Here is a 7,666-nt window from a genome sequence, read left to right on the forward strand (position 1 = left end):
ATCGTTCGACTGCGCGTCCGTCCTCGCCTTCGGCGGGCCGGACGCAGTCTGTGTGCGGCGGAGGCCACCTTCAGGCGCCCCAACACGCTTATTTTGCACTCCGAGATGACGGCGTTCGAGCTCGCTACGGCACAACCTTCCCGAAAGACGAGTGGGAGCCGTGCGGCAAGAAGCACGTTCATGCTCGCTCTTTTTCGTTGCATCGACTCGGTCGCGCCGTGCGGGTTGCCCAAGCCCGCTGCACTGTCGGTGGACCGGCCGGAACTAGCAACGGAGCCGAGACTGCAAAGCCGCCAGACGACGGGTCACGCCCGCGTCTTCGGCGCTTTCGCATCTGAATCGCCCGAGGACGACACGGAACACACCTCGATATCGTGGTAAAACGGCACCGTCCGACAACCAGCCCCTAACGCATCAAGCGGATGAGGCTGCAGACGACTGCCGTGGATTCCCCTGGAGCAGACCCGAGGACACGCTTGACGAGGCCGAAGCCCGCCGCATATCAGACACCCGGTCGCTTTCGCGTACGCCGCTCACGAGAACCCCCACATAATAGCAGCGATAAGTACCCAGACCTCCTTGGGCACTAATACGAGCGTACTCGAGAAAATTTCACCGCGGGTGTGCCCCGAAACGTGTGGCACGTTGAGCGTGCCACAAGTCTACGTCGCTCTCAAACCCGCCGAGGTCGTAGAATTTGCGACCCTACTCACGAAATTCCCACCGAGGATACGGCCGCAAACGTACCGCACCTTGGGTAGGCCACGAGTTTGTGCAACACTACGCTGACGGCACAGCACCGAGGTCGTGCGCGCACGCACGGGAAAATTCCGCCGCGGTTTCTGCCGAAAACGTGAGGCACCACGACTCTCCGCAAGTTCGCGTCGACTGCGAAAGACCGAAGTCGTGAACGACGTGTCCGCTACTCGCCGCCGACACGCTGGACACCAAACGTACAACGACTCGACGGCGTCGTAGAGGCCCACGACGCGGTTTTCCTTAACGACGTCTCGGCGTGGCACCGACAGGTTAGAACGGCCGACCAACGTTCCCTGTCCGCCGTTCGGCTCAGTCGAAGGGCTCGGCGACTTCGGCAACGCTGCGAAGCCGCACGGTGACGCACGCCATGTCCCCATTTTTTTTTTTTTTCTTTCTGCGTCTGCCGGGGTGCCCCTATAATAGCAGCGATAAGCACCCAGACCGCCGTGGGTCGCTCGCCCCGGCTGACGTGGTTTTTCGTACTCCTGCGGCGGTCGCCGTCAAGCACGTCCAAATACGCTACTTTCGTGGGCGCATTCACGCTCTTTCGCTTCGCCGGAGTGCCAGCACTCACTCTGCCAAAAACGGCGAACATCCGAGCGGCGGTTCCCACTTTTGCGTCGGCGTCGCAAACCCCGCCCCGGCAGACGAGGTTTGCCGTACTCGTGCGACGGTGGCCGGCGGGCACGTCGAAAGACGCCGATATCGTGCGCGAATTGGCGCACCTTGGCTTCACCGGAGTGCCGCCACTGACTCCTCCAAAAACGGCGAAGATCCGAGCGGCGCTTCCCACTTTCGCATCGGCGTCCCGAACTCCGCCCCGGCTGACGCGGTTTACCGTACTCGTGCGACGGTCGCCGGCGAGCACGTGGAAAGACGCCGATATCGTGCCCGAATCGGCTCCGTTCGGCTTCGCCGGAGTGCCAGCACTGGCTCGGCGAAAGACGACGAACATCCGAGCGACGGTTCTCACTATTGCGTACGCATCGCAAACCCCGCCCCGGCAGACGCACTTTGCCGTACTCGTGCGACGGTCGCCGGCGAGCACGTAGAAAGACGCCGATATCGTGCCGGAATCGGCCCCGTTTGGCTTCGCCGGAGTGCCAGCACTCACTCGGCCACAAACGGCGAACATCCGAGCGGCGGTTCCCACTTAGCCGTCGGCGTCCCGAACTCCGCCCCGGCAGACGCGGTTGCCGAGCTCGTGCGACTAGCGACCGCGAAGCCGTCTCGCGACGCCGCTTTCGTGCGCGGCTCCCACTGCGACCTGGGTCACCCGAGGTCGACGAGCAAGAAAGAATGTCGAAAAAAAATTTTTTTTTTTTTTGCGTCTGCCGGGGTGCCCCTATAATAGCAGCGATAAGCACCCAGACCGCCATGGGTCGCTCGCCCCGGCTGACGTGGTTTTTCGTTTTCCTGCGGTGGTCGTCGTCAAGCACGTCCAAACACGCCACTTTCGTGGGCGCATTCGCGCTCTTTCGCTTCGCCGGAGTGCCAGCACTCACTCTGCCAAAAACGGCGAACATCCTAGTGGCGGTTCCCACTTTTGCGTCGGCGTCGCCAACCCCGCCCCGGCATACGCGGTTTGCCGTACTCGTGCGGCGGTGGCCGGCGGGCACGTCGAAAGACACCGATATCGTGCGCGAGTCGATGCTTCTTGGTCTCGCAGGAGGGCCGCCACTCACTCCTGCAAAAACGGCGAAGATCCGAGCGGCGCTTCCCACTTTTTCGTCGGCATCGCAAACCTCGCCCCGGCAGACGCGCTTTGCCGTACTCGTGCGACGGTCGCCGGCGAGCACGTCGAAATACGCCGATATCGTGCCCGAATCGGCCCCGTTTCGCTTCGCCGGAGTGCCAGCACTCACTCGGCCAAAAACGGCGAACATCCGAGCAGCGGTACCCACTTAGCCGTCGGCATCCCGAACTCCGCGCCGGCTGACGCGGTTGCCGAGCTCGTGCGACTAGCGACCGCGAACGCGTCTCGCGACGCCGCTTTCGTGCGCGGCTCCCATTGCGACCTGGGTTACCCGAGCTCGACCAGCAAAAAAGAAGGTCGAAAAAAAATTTTTTTTTTCTGCGTCTGCCGGGGTGCCCCTATAATAGCAGCGATAAGCACCCAGACCGCCGTGGGTCGCTCGCCCCGGCTGACGTGGTTTTTCGTACTCCTGCAGCGGTCGCCGTCAAGCACGTCCAAATACGCCACTTTCGTGGGCGCTTTCGCGCTCTTTCGCGTCGCCGGTGTGCCAGCACTCACTCTGCCAAAAACGGCGAACATCCTAGTGGCGGTTCCCACTTTTGCGTCGGCGTCGCCAACCCCGCCCCGGCATACGCGGTTTGCCGTACTCGTGCGGCGGTGGCCGGCGGGCACGTCGAAAGACACCGATATCGTGCGCGAGTCGATGCTTCTTGGTCTCGCAGGAGGGCCGCCACTCACTCCTGCAAAAACGGCGAAGATCCGAGCGGCGCTTCCCACTTTTTCGTCGGCATCGCAAACCTCGCCCCGGCAGACGCGCTTTGCCGTACTCGTGCGACGGTCGCCGGCGAGCACGTCGAAATACGCCGATATCGTGCCCGAATCGGCCCCGTTTCGCTTCGCCGGAGTGCCAGCACTCACTCGGCCAAAAACGGCGAACATCCGAGCAGCGGTACCCACTTAGCCGTCGGCATCCCGAACTCCGCGCCGGCTGACGCGGTTGCCGAGCTCGTGCGACTAGCGACCGCGAACGCGTCTCGCGACGCCGCTTTCGTGCGCGGCTCCCATTGCGACCTGGGTTACCCGAGCTCGACCAGCAAAAAAGAAGGTCGAAAAAAATTTTTTTTTTTCTGCGTCTGCCGGGGTGCCCCTATAATAGCAGCGATAAGCACCCAGACCGCCGTGGGTCGCTCGCCCCGGCTGACGTGGTTTTTCGTACTCCTGCAGCGGTCGCCGTCAAGCACGTCCAAATACGCCACTTTCGTGGGCGCTTTCGCGCTCTTTCGCGTCGCCGGTGTGCCAGCACTCACTCTGCCAAAAACGGCCAACATCCGAGCGGCGGTTCCCACTTTTGCGTCGGCGTCGTAAACCCCGCCCCGGCAGACGCGGTTTGCCCTACTCGTTCGACGGTCGCCGGCGAGCGCGTCGAAAGACGCCGATATCGTGCGCTAATTGGCGCTCCTTGGCTTCTCCGGAGTGCCGCCACTCACTCCTCCAAAAACGGCGAAGATCCGAGCGGCGTTCTCCACTTTCGCATCGGCGTCCCGAACTCCGCCCGGGCTGACGCGGTTTACCGTACTCGTGCGACGGTCGCCGCCGGGCACGTCGAAAGACGCCGATATCGTGCCGTAATCGGCCCCGTTTGGCTTCGCCCGAGTGCCAGCACTCACTCGGCCAAAAACGGCGAACATCCGAGCAGCGTTTCCCACTTTCGCATCGGCGTCCCGAAGCCCGCCCCGGCAGACGCGGTTTGCCCTACTCGAGCGACGGTCGCCGGCGATCACGTCGAAAGGCGCCGAATTCGTGCACGAATCGATGCTTCTTGGTCTCGCAGGAGGGCCGCCACTCACTCCTGCAAAAACGGCGAAGATCCGAGTTGCGCTTCCCACTTTTTCGTCGGCGTCCCGAACTACGCCCCGGCTGACGCGGTTTACCGTACTCGTGCGACGGTCGCCGGCGGGCACTTCAAAATACGCCGATTTCGTGGGCGCATTCACGCTGTTTCGCTTCCCCGGAGTGCCAACACTCACTCTGCCGAAAGCGGCGATCATCCGAGCGGCGGTTCCCACTTTTGCATCGGCTTCGCAAACGGCGCCCCGGCAGACGCGCTCGTGCGACGTACTCGTGCGACGGTCGCCGGCGAGCACGTCGAAAGACGCCGATATCGTGCTCGAATCGACCCCGTTTCGCTTCGCCGGAGTGCTGCCAGTCACGGCGCAGAAAACGGCGAACAAGTGTTTTTTTTTTTTTTCCTAGAATTTGTGTTATAGAAGGCACATTTGATATCGGACGATAATTTTCAACTTTATCACGCGCACCGATTTTCGTGTAGAGGTTTGCAAGTTTATGGGAATTTCTCCACTTGGAATAATGCGATTTAGTAGTACTACGAGAACTTCATGGATGTACTCAAGGGTACGGGGCAAGTCAGTTACGTCAACACCTGCAGATTTTTTACACTTCAAACTGAAAATTGTTGGTTGTGAGTCCTCGTGTGATATTAAAGGCCGATTCGCTAACACATAGAACAAAGAAAGAAAGGAAGAAAAAACGCCCGCGCTCGCTCAAGAAACCTGGGTTCGCAACAAGTGGCAACAACAAGCAACCGAGCGAGTGCGCCAAAACCCGTGGCGGCCGAACAAACGCGAAGTCCCAACCGCGTCAGCCGGGGCGGCACGGGACAGGAAAAATCACTTCAGCCGGGGCGGCGGGGCACCGAATAAACCTCGTCACCTCGTCGCAGGATAAAAGAGGAAACAAAAAGTCTAAACAGCGTCTGCTGGAGCGAATGCGTAATAAAACAACAACAACAACAAAAAAAAAACACCCGCGCTCAAGAAGTCTGCAATCCTCACAAAAGGCGACTGTGACCGAGCAGCGTCAGCCGGGGCCGTGCGGAAACGGAAAAACCGCGACTACCGGGGCGTCGAGGCACCGAAAAATCCACTTCAGCCGCGGCGAAAAAAAAAAACAAAAAGAAAGACGGAGGGGGGGGGGAACCACGTCTGCCGGGGCGAAGGAAAAAAAAAAACGCGTCTGCCGGGGCGAGCCCGGGTGCGGCACCACCGGGAAAACTGTGGCAAACAGACATGGCGATCGAGTGAGTGGGCCGCCAGCCAGGCTCAGCCAAAAAGTGCAAAGTCCGAACTGCGTCAGCCGGGGCGGCAAAAACCGCGTCAGCCGGGGCGGCGCAAAAAACCGCGTCTGCCGGGGCGGCACGAAACCGCGTCAGCCGGGGCGGGGCGAAAACTGCGTCAGCCGGGGCGAAAAGAAAAAAAAAACGCGTCTGCCGGGGCAAGCCCGGGTGCGGCACCACCGGGAAAACTGTGGCAAACAGACATGGCGATCGAGTGAGTGGGCCGCCAGCCAGGCACAGCCGAAAAGTGCAAAGTCCGAACCGTGTCAGCCGGGGCGACGCAAAAACCGCGTCAGCCGGGGCGGCGCGAAAACCGCGTCAGCCGGGGCGGCACGAAACCGCGTCAGCCGGGGCGGCGCGAAAACTGCGTCAGCCGGGGCGGCGCGAAAACCTCGTCAGCCGGGGCGAGCGAAAAGGGGGGGGGGGGGGAACCACGTCTGCCGGGGCGAAAGAAAAAAAAAACGCGTCTGCCGGGGCGAGCCCGGGTGCGGCACCACCGGGAAGACTGTGGCAAACAGACATGGCGATCGAGTGAGTGGGCCGCCAGCCAGGCTCAGCCCAAAAAGTGCCAAGTCCGAACTGCGTCAGCCGGGGCGGCAAAAACCGCGTCAGCCGGGGCGGCGCGAAAACCGCGTCTGCCGGGGCGGCGCGAAAACTGCGTCAGCCGGGGCGAGCCCGGGTGCGGCACCACCGGGAAAACTGTGGCTAACAGACATGGCGATCGAGTGAGTGGGCCACCAGCCAGGCTCAGCCAAAAAGTGCCAAGTCCGAACTGCGTCAGCCGGGGCGGCAAAAACCGCGTCAGCCGGGGCGGCGCAAAAAAACCGCGTCTGCCGGGGCGGCACGAAACCGCGTCAGCCGGGGCGGCGCGAAAACTGCGTCAGCCGGGGCGAAAGAAAAAAAAAAACGCGTCTGCCGGGGCGAGCCCGGGTGCGGCACCACCGGGAAAACTGTGGCAAACAGACATGGCGATCGAGTGAGTGGGCCGCCAGCCAGGCACAGCCGAAAAGTGCTAAGTCCGAACTGCGTCTGCCGGGGCGGCACGAAACCGCGTCAGCCGGGGCGGCGCGAAAACCGCGTCTGCCGGGGCGGCACGAAACCGCGTCAGCCGGGGCGGCGCGAAAACTGCGTCAGCCGGGGCGAGCCCGGGTGCGGCACCACCGGGAAAACTGTGGCAAACAGACATGGCGATCGAGTGAGTGGGCCGCCAGCCAGGCACAGCCGAAAAGTGCTAAGTCCGAACTGCGTCTGCCGGGGCGGCACGAAACCGCGTCAGCCGGGGCGGCGCGAAAACCGCGTCTGCCGGGGCGGCACGAAACCGCGTCAGCCGGGGCGGCGCGAAAACTGCGTCAGCCGGGGCGAGCCCGGGTGCGGCACCACCGGGAAAACTGTGGCAAACAGACATGGCGATCGAGTGAGTGGGCCGCCAGCCAGGCACAGCCGAAAAGTGCTAAGTCCGAACTGCGTCAGCCGGGGCGGCAAAAACCGCGTCAGCCGGGGCGGCGCAAAAAACCGCGTCTGCCGGGGCGGCACGAAACCGCGTCAGCCGGGGCGGCGCGAAAACTGCGTCAGCCGGGGCGAAAGAAAAAAAAAAACGCGTCTGCCGGGGCGAGCCCGGGTGCGGCACCACCGGGAAAACTGTGGCAAACAGACATGGCGATCGAGTGAGTGGGCCGCCAGCCAGGCACAGCCGAAAAGTGCCAAGTCCGAACTGCGTCTGCCGGGGCGGCACGAAACCGCGTCAGCCGGGGCGGCGCGAAAACCGCGTCTGCCGGGGCGGCACGAAACCGCGTCAGCCGGGGCGGCGCGAAAACTGCGTCAGCCGGGGCGAGCCCGGGTGCGGCACCACCGGGAAAACTGTGGCAAACAGACATGGCGATCGAGTGAGTGGGCCGCCAGCCAGGCACAGCCGAAAAGTGCTAAGTCCGAACTGCGTCTGCCGGGGCGGCACGAAACCGCGTCAGCCGGGGCGGCGCGAAAACCGCGTCTGCCGGGGCGGCACGAAACCGCGTCAGCCGGGGCGGCGCGAAAACTGCGTCAGCCGGGGCGAGCCCGGGTGCGGCACCACCGGGAAAACT

This window comes from Rhipicephalus microplus, unplaced genomic scaffold, assembly GCF_043290135.1.
Source record: "Rhipicephalus microplus isolate Deutch F79 unplaced genomic scaffold, USDA_Rmic scaffold_218, whole genome shotgun sequence".
Lineage (NCBI taxonomy): Eukaryota > Metazoa > Arthropoda > Arachnida > Ixodida > Ixodidae > Rhipicephalus > Rhipicephalus microplus.